Raw genomic sequence first — 13,156 nt, forward strand, 5'->3', positions numbered from 1 at the left:
AACTCTTTCATGTCCATTAATAATTCCAAGCTGTTATGTTTAGCATTACCTTATACTTGTACCATTTATATATATCCAACCAAATTGATATTTGTGGGAAGAACTATAGTTACATCAAACACTATTTATTCTTCAAGAATACATGGATATATTGAAATAATAGCAAATCTATAATTTTGATAATTTATGGATGAAACTTTGTCTAAAATATAATGTTTTCTTTTTTAATAGACAAATTTGAGTTGAAAATAAAAGTTAAATGCACTTTAATAGTTTATGGATGAAATTGAGCTTAAAATGCAAAGTTTAAGGACTGAAACAATCATCTTCATAGTTGTAGGATGAAATTGAGCCTAAAACTAAATTTTGAGGACCTAAATGGCCATTTTAATAGTTTAGGGATGAAACTGAGCCTCGAATAATAGTTGAGGGACCAAAATGGTTATTGTGCCATTTGTTTTCATAGTTCTGAATTGTTTTCAATTAAATGTAAGGAACTGTGGACCTGTGTTGCACTTACTGGATAAGGTGAGTGGAGTTACCTTTGATAATCCTTCCTATAATAAAGGTCACTAGAATGCTAAAAAGAAAAAAAAAACAATTTCATAGAAACATCAGCAAAGCATGATAACTTGATACATAGGAAAAATAAACATGGACTGCATTTATAGGTACAGAAATCATTAAAGTCAGTTTTAGGCTTTTAGCAGTGCTTATCCTCAGGGGAAAAAATCATTAGTAACTGGATCTTCCTGGAGGAACATAATATGCTTTGGTAGATAACTCTTTGCAAAATCAGAATCAGCCTACACAGCTAATTTTGAGATGTGAGTTATTAGATTGAGCAAAACTTCAGTGGCAAATGTGATCCATTCAAATTTGTAGCAGCTGGCGTGTATACAGTTATTTGTAAGTTCCAAAACGGGTCCTTTTTACATCTTCACAGTCACATATTTCAGGTGGCAAAATCCTGATTCCTAATCTCAAAGTTGTTTGGTTTGTTTTCACTGTCTGCTGGATTATAACATCATTGTTTAGCTTTTGCTCCATGCACCGGAAGTGGCAGTAGAGATATTATGACAAGTCCATCAGCTGAGGCCCCAAATTGGTTTATGAGGGAACTATGCATTCAAAACTAAAATAAGCACTTAGCTACAAGTAATTCTTTAGCAAACATAGTCAAAGTTAAATTACATTTCCAGGTAACAAAGGCATGGCCAATTTGGTAAACACAAAATTGGTAGTATTTAACTAGTTAACTAACTACAGCCAATAAATTTAAAGGCATGTTATTAAGTGGATCAACCCACATTCCCCTCCTATTATTGCTTTCTCAATTTCAATAAACCAATAGCATTCCTAATACATGATTTTTGATATGGAAAGCTTAAGCTCAGTAGATTACCCAACAAAGCTTAAGCTCAGTAGGAACACTGGAGGTTTAAGATGCCTAAATTCTACAATACTAGTTTGTAGTTTCCATATATTCCCATAAAAAGTAATCAGGTTCCATTTTCTAAAACTGACATTAAGATGCATGCAATGTGTCTAGACCAAGAAATTTGGCATTGTGGCTTGTATGCATTTTTAATCATTCTGGGAAACAAAACCGGAGGAAGCTGAGGATGGTGTACCTTAATCTTGCTGCACATCAATGAAGAATGCTCAGCAGCCCAGAGAAAAATGACAAGGATGGCGAGGGAAACCCCAGCATGTGTGGAGACGATGCAGGTCTCCCCACCGATGTAGCGCAGCACAATGTGGCTTAAAACGGTTTGAAATGCATGATTACTTAAGCTTAAATCGTATTAGACTTGCACTGGAGACACAGTTGAAAATCCATATGGTAAGAGAGAATTGAATAAATAAAAATATTGCTAGCCGCTGTTTAAAAAAAAAACAGGCACCTGAGGGACTGAAGCATTAAATAATTTGTAAGCAAGGTTGACATGTGGAAATAATGACCTAACTATGATAGTACACGATACATGTATATATTGGGAGGATGACCAATTAATCCTGGTCATCCAAGCCCCATCCCAACACAATCAAGGGCCTGTATTATTGGCACTAACAGCTCTATGTGCCTTGGCCTAAGCCCATCCACAATACAAAGCCTGTCTAATATAATTGACATGAGACATGGAGAAACACCTGATGTGAGAATTGAAATACAAAATTAAAAATATAAATAATATATTTTTGAAAGTTTCAGGATGCACCAAATCAAGTATTAGTCTGTTGCAAAACAACCAGGTAAAAAAGCAATGCAAAAATACTAATATACTATCTTCTATCATCAATTATTATAGTGTTATTATCCACTGACCACTCATGTTGAGCACGTTGAATGGCATAGGAAGCTTCCCAATGCACTCACCATTCTAATAGTAGCCCAAACTTTGTATGGTTTACTGTGACACGAGGATAACACAGAGCTTTGTTACAAGACTAACATACCTCACCTGCAGTTAGTGAAGCTTAGAAGTACTTTCAGATTGAGAAGCTAGTAGTGGAGACAGTACATCAAACACTGGAATGTCGTATGAGGGTAAGATGAAGATGTCACTTTTGATGAGATGCAAATGGTAAGAACTTATATCTTTTATCTAATGCTCCCAATTCTGAACTACCTAATGATTTTCAGTTATCTCAAAATAATAATGTTGGTTAGAAAATGAAGGCAACCAAAAAAATGTGGAAGCTGGATACCCCATGAAGCTGCCATGTCATATGAGGCCACATTTACCAGCGCCATCGCAAGGGAGTCAGGGCAAATCATCTCAAAAAAAGAAAAAAAAAAAGGAGTCAAGGCAAAAGCTGTGTCGTCAAGGTGATTGCCATTTAGTTTATGTTTGCACTTAGTTCAGCTTGAGTTTGGTTAGTTTGCGGGTTCCCGGAGGATTTGGCTGTTAGAAAAATTAGGTTTAATAGGAGATTAGTTGATTACTTGCATATGGGGCACGTGTAATCTGGCTATCTATATCTAGGAAATTAAGCAAGATTAATATTCCTCCACCTCTATCTCTTCTGTCAAGCATTGGAGTCGTGCAAGACAAATACCTCACCCTCCGTTTTGACCAGGTTACCTTGCTCACCACACACCATTAATATTTGCAGAGCTGCAGAACCAGCATGTTCAGTTAGCTTACACCTTGATTCTCAAGTGATGAACTTTCGTAATTCTTAGAAGTATAGCATCTGTCAATCTAGAAGTATACGGAGTACATAAAAACTGAAGCATCCATAAAATGAAATTAGAGAAAATTTATGAGTTGTATTGAAGATACATTAGTATTTGAACGTGTAATCAGGATAGAGGATCCTAAGAATCACTACACTAAGATGAATAATTACAGATTATTTGGTAGAAAAATGTGAACGTGGATTGTTGAGATGACCCAAACCCTGACGTTCGTATGTACAGCAAAGCAAAATATGGAAAAAGTAGCACTGAAAACTCACTTGAACAAAACAACAAACAGGTGCATGGCATGGCCTGGTCTGTGTGATCTCACCTTGGGTTCGAGGGAATGCAAAGTGTTGACGAGCACATCCTACTATCCTACCGACTGGGAGACTGCGGGTACCGCGAGAAGAGGCGACGAGCCGTCTGCGGCTTGATCTCGGCCGCCCCATGCCTTCACGCCTGCCGGTCGCCTGCTCCGCCCGCCAGATGCCGTGCCTGTGGGCTCTGTGTGGTGGCGGCTTCCACCAGGGGGCCGTGCTTCACGCGTTCGCTAAACGCGTGCTGCTTCGCGACTTCGCGGAGCGGCCGCTGTACGTCGGACCATCGCCGAGATCGAGATGGCTGTCAGACCCGGCAGCCCCGTCGATGAACTCCTTTTTTTTTTCTTTGGAAGGGTGGTCGATGAACTCTGTTGGTGTTGGGGGCGTGGGCTCTGCGACGAAAATAGGCCGGGTCGAGCAGGGCCGGGCCGGTTTCAAATCAAAATCGAAAATGGACCGACCGAGCAGAATTCTTTTATTCGATATCCCAAATTACTCCATCCCAAATTACAAGTCATTCCATGAATCTTGAAAAGACAAAGTATCTCAAGTTTCACCAAATTTATATAATAAAATAATAGCTATTATAATACCAACTAAGTATCATTAGATTATTCCTTAATTATATTTTCATAGTATACTCACTTTATATTACAATCTTAGTATTTCTCTCTGTAATTTTGGTCAAACTTGAAAATGCTTTGACTCTTCAAAATTTTTGAAATGACTTATAGTTTGAGATGGAGGGAGTAGTTATCAATATAATCATTACTCCCTCGTCATTCTTAGTTTCCAATAAATCAAATATTTTTAACTTTCATCGATTATAATTATATATATATATATATATATATATTTGTAATGCATAATTAGTATCATTAGATCCATCGTTAAATATATTTGTATAATAAATTTATTTAGCGATACAAATATGGCTAATATTTTCTATGGATTCAGTCAAATTTGAGAAAGATTGACCAGCACATATCGCATAGCATCATTTTTTGAGGCGGAGGAAGTATGTAACAATATTTCTTATTTATTTGTCTTTTTTTTTCTTTTCAAACCAGAATGGTTGTTGATGACTTGTTATGCATGTCCCTTCTTGGAAGTGAGAAACATCATATTTTAGAGGCTATAAAATGTATAGATTTGGGATTATGGTCCAATTGTTAACTTATTTTATTTGATGCATTTCATAATACAATATTACTTATTATGATTGTATATTAATCTTTTATCTCATTTCTTTATAAGTGTTGATAGTATTTATGATCTATAATAGTAAGAAAATATTTACATTAGGTCATGCTTCCCACTAGGTCAGCACCTTTTTAGCTTAAATGGTTGACCTATGTCCCCTAAAATATTGGCCTTGAGGCCATGGACCATGCCCAAGGCCATGTAAGAGGCAATCCATTTCTATTCTTGTTGCGGAGTGATGGTAACGATGATGGACGCGTGAATGGGGATGGCAACACACATGCGACGGGGGTACTGGTGAGTTAGTTTCGCGCGATAAGCATGACTGGTGACAACGGTGTGCCCACCACATCTAATCTTCCTTATTGTGCTAGCATAGTTGTTGTTAAGTGATACAATGTCTATAGAACACTTGTTCTTTAGATAGCAACTCCATGCACAATGAACTCATGGTGGTCGAGTTTTAACCTTGAGTCTTAACTTGCGATATTTGATTCACCCATTATCCACTTGATCTCGAGTCCTCAATTGCTTTGCTTGGCTCTTGATTGCTCTTTTATCATCAACTTTGATGAATTCTTTGATCATCTTGTCCCATCAACCCTTAGGGATGTCTTGATTTTCATTCTCTACGCATTAATTGTGGCCTAATTTTAAATCTTGATTCTCCAAATTGTATGCTAGCCAGATATGCCAAGTGGACAAAGATATGAAAGTATCTATATGAGTACCATGTTAGAATAGAATATGGTGAAAAATAAGCAATTCTGATAAGAGGTGGACCTTAAATGTGTCCATAAATTCCTAATATTTGCTCCATATCTCTTAAAATTATTATCCCATGCAGGGAGAGTTGCTGGATTAGCTTGTTATTTTGAAAAATACTGCTATATGATAATGCAACAACATCTAGCTATATATCTAGGGTCCGGGTCAAAGAGATGCCTTCAAAAAATCAAAACCCACAGACTATTGATGCTTAAGAATATGTATGCATTATATACTAGATTACAAGGAACATTGTATGCTGGCCTTAGAAACTCCCATCGACTCGATATGGTGGTACTGGTAGTAGTGGCGAAGAACAACCTCGCATGTCAATTCCATCAAACCACACCACCCTTCTCCCGACACCACTCCAATGGTCTAGAACCCTTGCTCCGACAAATCTATGCGCAGCCTGCTGCCTTTCTCGCTAGCTCGAACTGAGCGAACAACATCATGCTATATTCCTGGATCAGCCCGAACCACGATCGAGCCCATTGGTTATCCAGCTTTGTCCCCATCGATCCGTGTATCCCAGGCCATGGATTAGACGCGCGGCTCCCAAAAGCAAAGCTCCCCGCCTCATTCGCGTAACATGCTTGGCGCCGGCCGAATTCTCTCCTTATCGCGTCCGATCGAGCTCCCATGCCGTACCCACCTGCTCTCGACAGCCCGGCGTGTCGACCGCGGACGGGCGTGCGCCTCGCTTCGATCGTCGTTCATTCCCCGGCCGGCCCGCAAATGATTCTCCGCATCCGTCCGGCTGCTTTTCATCAATCATCAGTCTTCCGCTTTAGTTTTCCGGTGCGCCGTGCCCCGGACATAGACGGTTTTCCGGTGCGCGATCAGCCCCGCGCGCGGCCGGCAGCCGGCAGCAAGCATCGGTCGCTGTCGTTCCCGTTCCCGTCACCGTGCCCCGTGCCCGCGCGTCGCCGTCGACGGCGAACAGGATAAAAAGGCGGGGGGCGGCGGCCGCATCTGCGACACGTCGGCGCGGGCCTACCGGCGGGCCATCGGCCGATGCGAGCTGCCGCGCGGGGGGGTGCACGTGTAGGCTCCGAATCCGAAAGATATGCGTGCAGCGATTATTGGGTAACCACAACAACCACGTACGTGAGGGCGAGGAGCATTGTGCTGCTCTGCCCGGTGCCGGCCCCCTCGCGTTCCAGATCGCCCTGCAGGTATGGAAAAATCGCGAGAGCGAATCGGGTCGTGTGGACGGGACGCCGGAGGCTGCCGGTTTCACGTCGATTCCATGGGAGGGACCCCAGCCCCGCCGGCCGCTAGCTGCTGCTGCCACCGTGAGACGGTACGGTGCCGGCCGCGGCGCGAGTGGGGTCTCGACGGACCCGGACCTGGAGAGATCTAGCTCGATCTCGGCGCGGCGGAATCTTGGCAAGGATATAGAGATAAGGATGATCATCGCCGGGCCGGGCCGGGGCGCGCCGCGATGTGTGCAGTGCCCGCGTACGTGCGCCGTGCATGTTCTCATGTTCAGATAATATCTAGCTATCTATCTATCTATCTATCCTCCAGTCCCCACTGCCGGCCGGATCAGGCACTTGATCGGGCAGTGTCAATGTGTCCGTCACGCACGTTCTCGGGATAAACAGATAGTAGATAGATGGATTATCCAGTCAGGATAGAGACGACTACTGCATGATGATGACACGGTACGAACGTGTTGATGTGCCACCAGGCCCTAGCTGTAGTGTATCAAGCGCGCGCCTGATACGATTACAACGACATGCATCGGTCTGGAATTCTGGAGCCTATGGCGGCGCGACAGATGTGTGGACGAAATCGGAATGCCACGCACGGTGCGTGTTGCGTTGCGTGCGCGATGCAGCTGTCTCTAGCTTAGGTTAGCTTAGCTAGGTAGTTGTCGCCAATGCAATGCGGGCAACAAGTGAGCAGATCAGGTTGGCCAACTCCTCGGAACAGGCGGAGAGCGAGATGCGCGACGATCCCAGTTGGCAAAGGTTCCTCCCTCTCGCATTCAAAGATCCCGGCGTTGAAATATGTTGCGATCTTGCTGTGGCTTTTGGACCATCCCAACCAACCCCCAAGTCTCCAAGGTCCCCAACCGATGGAGTTCGGCAGCGCATGGCATGTGCAAGCGGCGGTCTAGCTATCTCCAGTCTCCGCCCCACACCATATCTCACCATCATGGTCCATGCACACGCTGATCGACACGACGCACATGCAAGAAAGATGGAGGTCCCTATGACGACAGGGCTACACAGGTGCCGTGCGCTCGTTCGGGATCGAGTACACGCAGGATCGAGATCGACCGGCCGGCGGCGGCCGGCCGGGCAAATATTCGCGTGCACTCGTGGTTGCCTGCCGCAGTTTGTTTCGTCGCGGACACTCCAACGTCCGTGCGCGACGGACGGACTAATTATAAACTCCATCTCCATCGCTCGGACAGCTCGTGCGCGGCGCGACACTTGTTGCTGACCTCGCGATGCACGGAATCGAACGCACGGAAAGAATCCGGCACGGAAAGAGAGGCTGGCCGCGCGGGGCAAATAAAAGGCGTGTGGGTAGCATGCAGGAGCAGGACTGGGACTGGGAGTGGGCGGGGGGACTGCTTCGGCAGTGGATATTCGTCGGCGTGGCCATCGATGGCCATGGCGCGGCCCGCGGGCGGGGTGGAAAGACCGAAAGAGCCAAAGACAGGAGGGGTGATGATAAGGGCGTGGCTCGACATCACCGCCGGGGAAGGGGAATGGAATCGATGAGGTCAAAGGGGGGCGTGGGACTGGGACTGGGACTGCGATGCAAGCAAGCAGACGGTGGGGTTCATAGGTTGGGTTGGGTATATGCCGTGTCCAGCTCGCGCCAGACCCCAGTGGCACTGGCATGTGGATTCTTCGCCAGTGCGAAGTCAGAGTGTACACGAGTGTGATGCGTGATGCCTGTGATGGGAATCTCTATCTTTTTATCTGCTAGTTCCCGCACTGAGCGTCCCATTTCGGACGCCTGGGATCGCTGCCTGGCCGGAGCTTTTTACCTGGGACTGGGAGGCTGTAATCCAAACAGGTCCTAAATGCTTGATCGATCCCTCTAGGTGGAAAAGGGAAATGGGAAGAGAGATTAATCCAAACCCATGTTTGGGTATATGGTTTGGGAAGAGAGAGGGTTTGGGTTAGGGATAGGCCCGGGTTGGGTTTGGATGGGATAGGCTGAAGTGGTATGCAAAATTACTGTATTGCCTTTGAAAAAGCTGACTCCATACAAAGCTCCGTCGCTCATAATACTAAGGGTATTATGGTCATAAAAATTTTATTTTCTATCTCTATTCCACTTCATGCAAAACAAGGGTATGGGTTTGAAGTCTTATATTGCTATCTCATACCCACTCTCACTCCTTTCTATCCTTACCCATGTACCTTACCTATCTAAACGCCACTCTAGGATTTTTGGTCGATCTTCGTGTTGCATCTGCAGACGGTAGAGGACATGGGAACAACTTTTTTTTATTTAAAAGGAACGCCTTGGAGATAGAAATTAGACTTGTTTGTGTCAAATGCCGAGAAAAACTAGCCTAAAATGTCATTCTTGAGCTCGACTTTACTTTAGAGAGTTGTAGAGAAGCGTGACAAAGAAGAACACACACATGTCTCTAGAAATTAATTGAGTTGCAAGTCTCTAGTTATTGACATGCTCAAAACGATTGATCAAAAGAAAATTTTGAAACGAATTGATCTAAAGGATATATATATATATATATAATCACCGCCAATAATAACCATTAGATCTATCTATTTTCTAAATAATTTCCTAACTTTGTCATCATAAAAAATTGATAACCTACCCTTCTAAATTTGTATCTAAATTACACACATCTGCATTATAAAAGATAACATTAAGTAACTCAATTTGCATCTAAATTACTCAACTACTCCCTCTATCTTCATTAACTGTCATTTTTGGTTTCTATGCGAAAGTTTGATTTGATTTGTAGAAAATATGTGCAACATTTATATCTCTAAATTATTTATTAAAAACTAGATTCAAATATCTAATTACTGATATTAATTATGTATCATAAATATTAGTATTTTATTATATATTTTAGTCAACTATGTTTCTTGGGAAGCGAAAATGATAAATATTTAAGGATGGAGGGAGTATGTCATTATAAAATTTTCTTTCAAACTAACAACATTTGCATCATATAAGACAATATAAATTAAACCCTTTGATTTATATCTAAAATATTCATCTATGTTGATTTATATCTAAAATATCCATCTATGTTGATTTATATCTAAAATATCCATCTATGCTATTATTAAAAAATGCTTCAGTAACCATAAAGTAGGCCATTTATGTTTCCAAATTCCACATTTTACCACTGTTATATTAAAAATAGACATTAATGCTACTTTCCACCACATAGACCGAGCAAACATTAGTACATTTATATGATAAATATTTATTCTAATATTTTATTAATTACAAAAAATCCCTTGCCATGACATGGACAATTCACCTTAAATTATATTAATACTTCTTGGAAATAAAATTATAAATTGTTACTATAGATTAGTCTCTATATTTTTGTTGAAATATTATAACATATTTATACTTGTTATTTAAGCACTGCATGTTTATAAAACAACACTACTGCATATATAATTATTTGATGTAGCTAATAGAATCAAGATCTTAAGTGCCTTAGTGTAGGCTAAAATAATCTTTTATGACGTTGTAGTTACTAAGAGTGTCGCTTAGGATCTAGAATATATTATTCTAATAACATAAAAAATGTTTGAATAAAGGTATAATAAGCACTAGAGTTGAAATTAATACATTTGCACGACCAATAAAATCAAAAGATGAAAGCCAAGATATGGATTCAAGAGGTTATACAACAAGAGCTGATATAACTTAAACTTATGTTTCAACCTAATACATGCATAATAGAAAACTATATTGGTAAATTTTATCATAGTCGGATAGATATTATAGACTATCTAATTGCCTATTGTGTTAGAAAATAAATAAAGAGGAGGAAAAATAATCAAATTTGATTAGTTGTACGTCTTAATGTACGGAGCATGTAAGTCCTAAACCCCAAGAGGGGATGAATCGGGTCTACAAAAACTTACTCCTAGAGCTATTCTTGATCTACACTATAAAAAGACATAAACTAACTAGTATGATATGCATCTTAGGTTTTTCTAATGTGTCTTACCTTACCCAACCCACAAAGACTTTTGTAACCTAGAGCCAATTCTACCAATTAGCCTAGGCTAATATTAAAAAAATGAAGGTCACACAAGTCAATAGATTGTAAAATTCCAGGAGGTGAAAATTTATTTTTGTCACAATAGTTGCCAAAACACAAACGCTACTCCATGTTGGAGCTCCGCAAAGGATATGCTTGCGATCACCAAGGCTTACCCCGATCATGATGTTGTGCAAGGAAGAAAGGTCACTGCCAACTAAGAGAAGTGTCCTAAGCCACTAAGTGTCACCACTTATCACCGAACTATCTCGGTAACCAAGACATCATCCACAATGAAGCTTCTCCACCAAGAGAAGTAGTCTCCTTGTCCCCCACACACCAAGGCACATGTTGTCTATTCACAAAAATCTTAGAGGACAGACGTCCACTAGAAGGTCACTAAGATCTCAAGTGACCTAACTCACCAAGATTACAAGGGCGCAATAACACAACACTCAAGATCTAAGGTCTAACCCTCACAAAGATGAACAATGGAATCTATCTTTTATGCTTTGGAGGATGTGATCAATATGCACTTGAGATGTGGTCATGTCCATGAAGTGTAGGATTAGTTGCTATAACTTTTAGTAGCTTTAGAGCACTCCAAAAACACCATACAAATAAGTAAGTGGGAACCTATATATAGCACATACAACCCTACTAGTTGTTTGAAGTAAGAATAAACTTTTATGTGCTTCACCGAATTATTTGTCATAGTATGGAATAGTAGAATTAGAGCATACGATAGTACTTTGTGAATTATGTGCATCTTTACTTTATGAATTAGTGAGCACTAGATCATGCAATGGCATTATTTTGACTTGTTGTCTTCTGGATAATTGGTCATATCTCTTAGCTCCAGGATCCATTTTTTTATGATCTTGTACTCTTTGGAAAGCTTGTGAAGTGCTCTAGAAGATTGCCAAAGAATACTCCTAAAATAATTCATCAGATGATCAAATACTACACTAGATAACCCATCAGATTCTCCATGGGCCATCATCTATTTAGCCCATTGACTTCTCAGTAATTTGGCCATATCTCCTAGATCAGAAGTCTATTTTGTAGTTTATATAATGCTATGAAAAAATAATGCATCGAATAAGTTTAGAACCCAAGTGAATCATCTAGTGAACACCGGTAAGTTGTGCATGTGTTGATGCTTTGGTATTTTAGTTATTTCTTTTTGCTTTACACTCCCTATTTTGACGATCCTCAATTTATTAGAAAACTTATGAAAACATCTACGACTTGAACATGATATTAAATTGATTCTAATAACTATAAAGTCATGAAAAAGTGCAATTTGACTCTTTTGTTTGTCCTAGCCTTAAAGTATTCCTTTATTTTTATTTTATTTATTTCTTTACTATAGTTTTAGAAAACCTATGACAACATCATTTCATAACTCATATATTAGTCCTAGTGATTGCATCATTATCAAAATAACCAAAACCACATATGATCATGCACATGGGTGCATGACCCTTGCAACTAAATTTATACATGAAAGATTAAGATATTATATGGCATAATGTATATAAGTCATATTAGTTGATGTGCTAGTATTACTAACTTGCATTTGAAAATAATAAAAATCAAGAATTGACAATTATCAAGTTAATACTTGAGATGCCCCTTCCAAATTTGCAAGCACCCTTGTACTAGTTGGGTTCTCATTAGGAGTCGTGCAAATTGTCCTATGACAATTGTCTACAAGTGAGTTTATTTAAAATTATAGCAAATAAAGTTTTTACATGAGTTCCTAAGTACAACACTAAATGCACATGCACATGACAGGCGCCCCTATTTTCATGAACATTAGCTAGAGGCGGAGGAGGGGAGCATGGGGCCAAACACCCCTAATGTTGTTGTTGGAATAGGGTATATTCTCTAATTTTAAGTCAACCTAGACACCCTCTTTTATATTAAATGAATATATATGGTGCACTACTCTTAGATATTGATAATTAGTATGTACTGTATTAGTTTATCTTCAAAATCCAAAACTTATGTTTGTTATCTTTACTAAACTGGAGTCTGTGTGTACTTATGCATGTATATATACATACATTGTTTGTTGTCATCTTGGCGATCTTTATGTTAAATTCATAACTCCCCTCCTGGTGGCAATTGACCAGAATCAGAACTAGCCCGACCAATCCAAATGATCACATTTCTTACCATGTTATGCACTTATAGATGATATCTTACCATGCTATGTGCTTACAGATATACAAATATTGCTACAGTTGGTCCTCTTTTCTGCATCATCTCACATGTCTTTATTGGCCTACCTACTATTTCTATGCGTATCTGTGCAACCAACTGCTTAACCCATCACCAACGACTCGTCATCCCCACATAATGCCTGGTCATCCTCTTTTTTGCATCATCTCCCATGTCTTTATTGGCCTACCTACTATTTCTATGCGTATC

Source organism: Sorghum bicolor, chromosome 3 (genome assembly GCF_000003195.3).
Source record: "Sorghum bicolor cultivar BTx623 chromosome 3, Sorghum_bicolor_NCBIv3, whole genome shotgun sequence".
In the NCBI taxonomy this organism is placed as follows: domain Eukaryota; kingdom Viridiplantae; phylum Streptophyta; class Magnoliopsida; order Poales; family Poaceae; genus Sorghum; species Sorghum bicolor.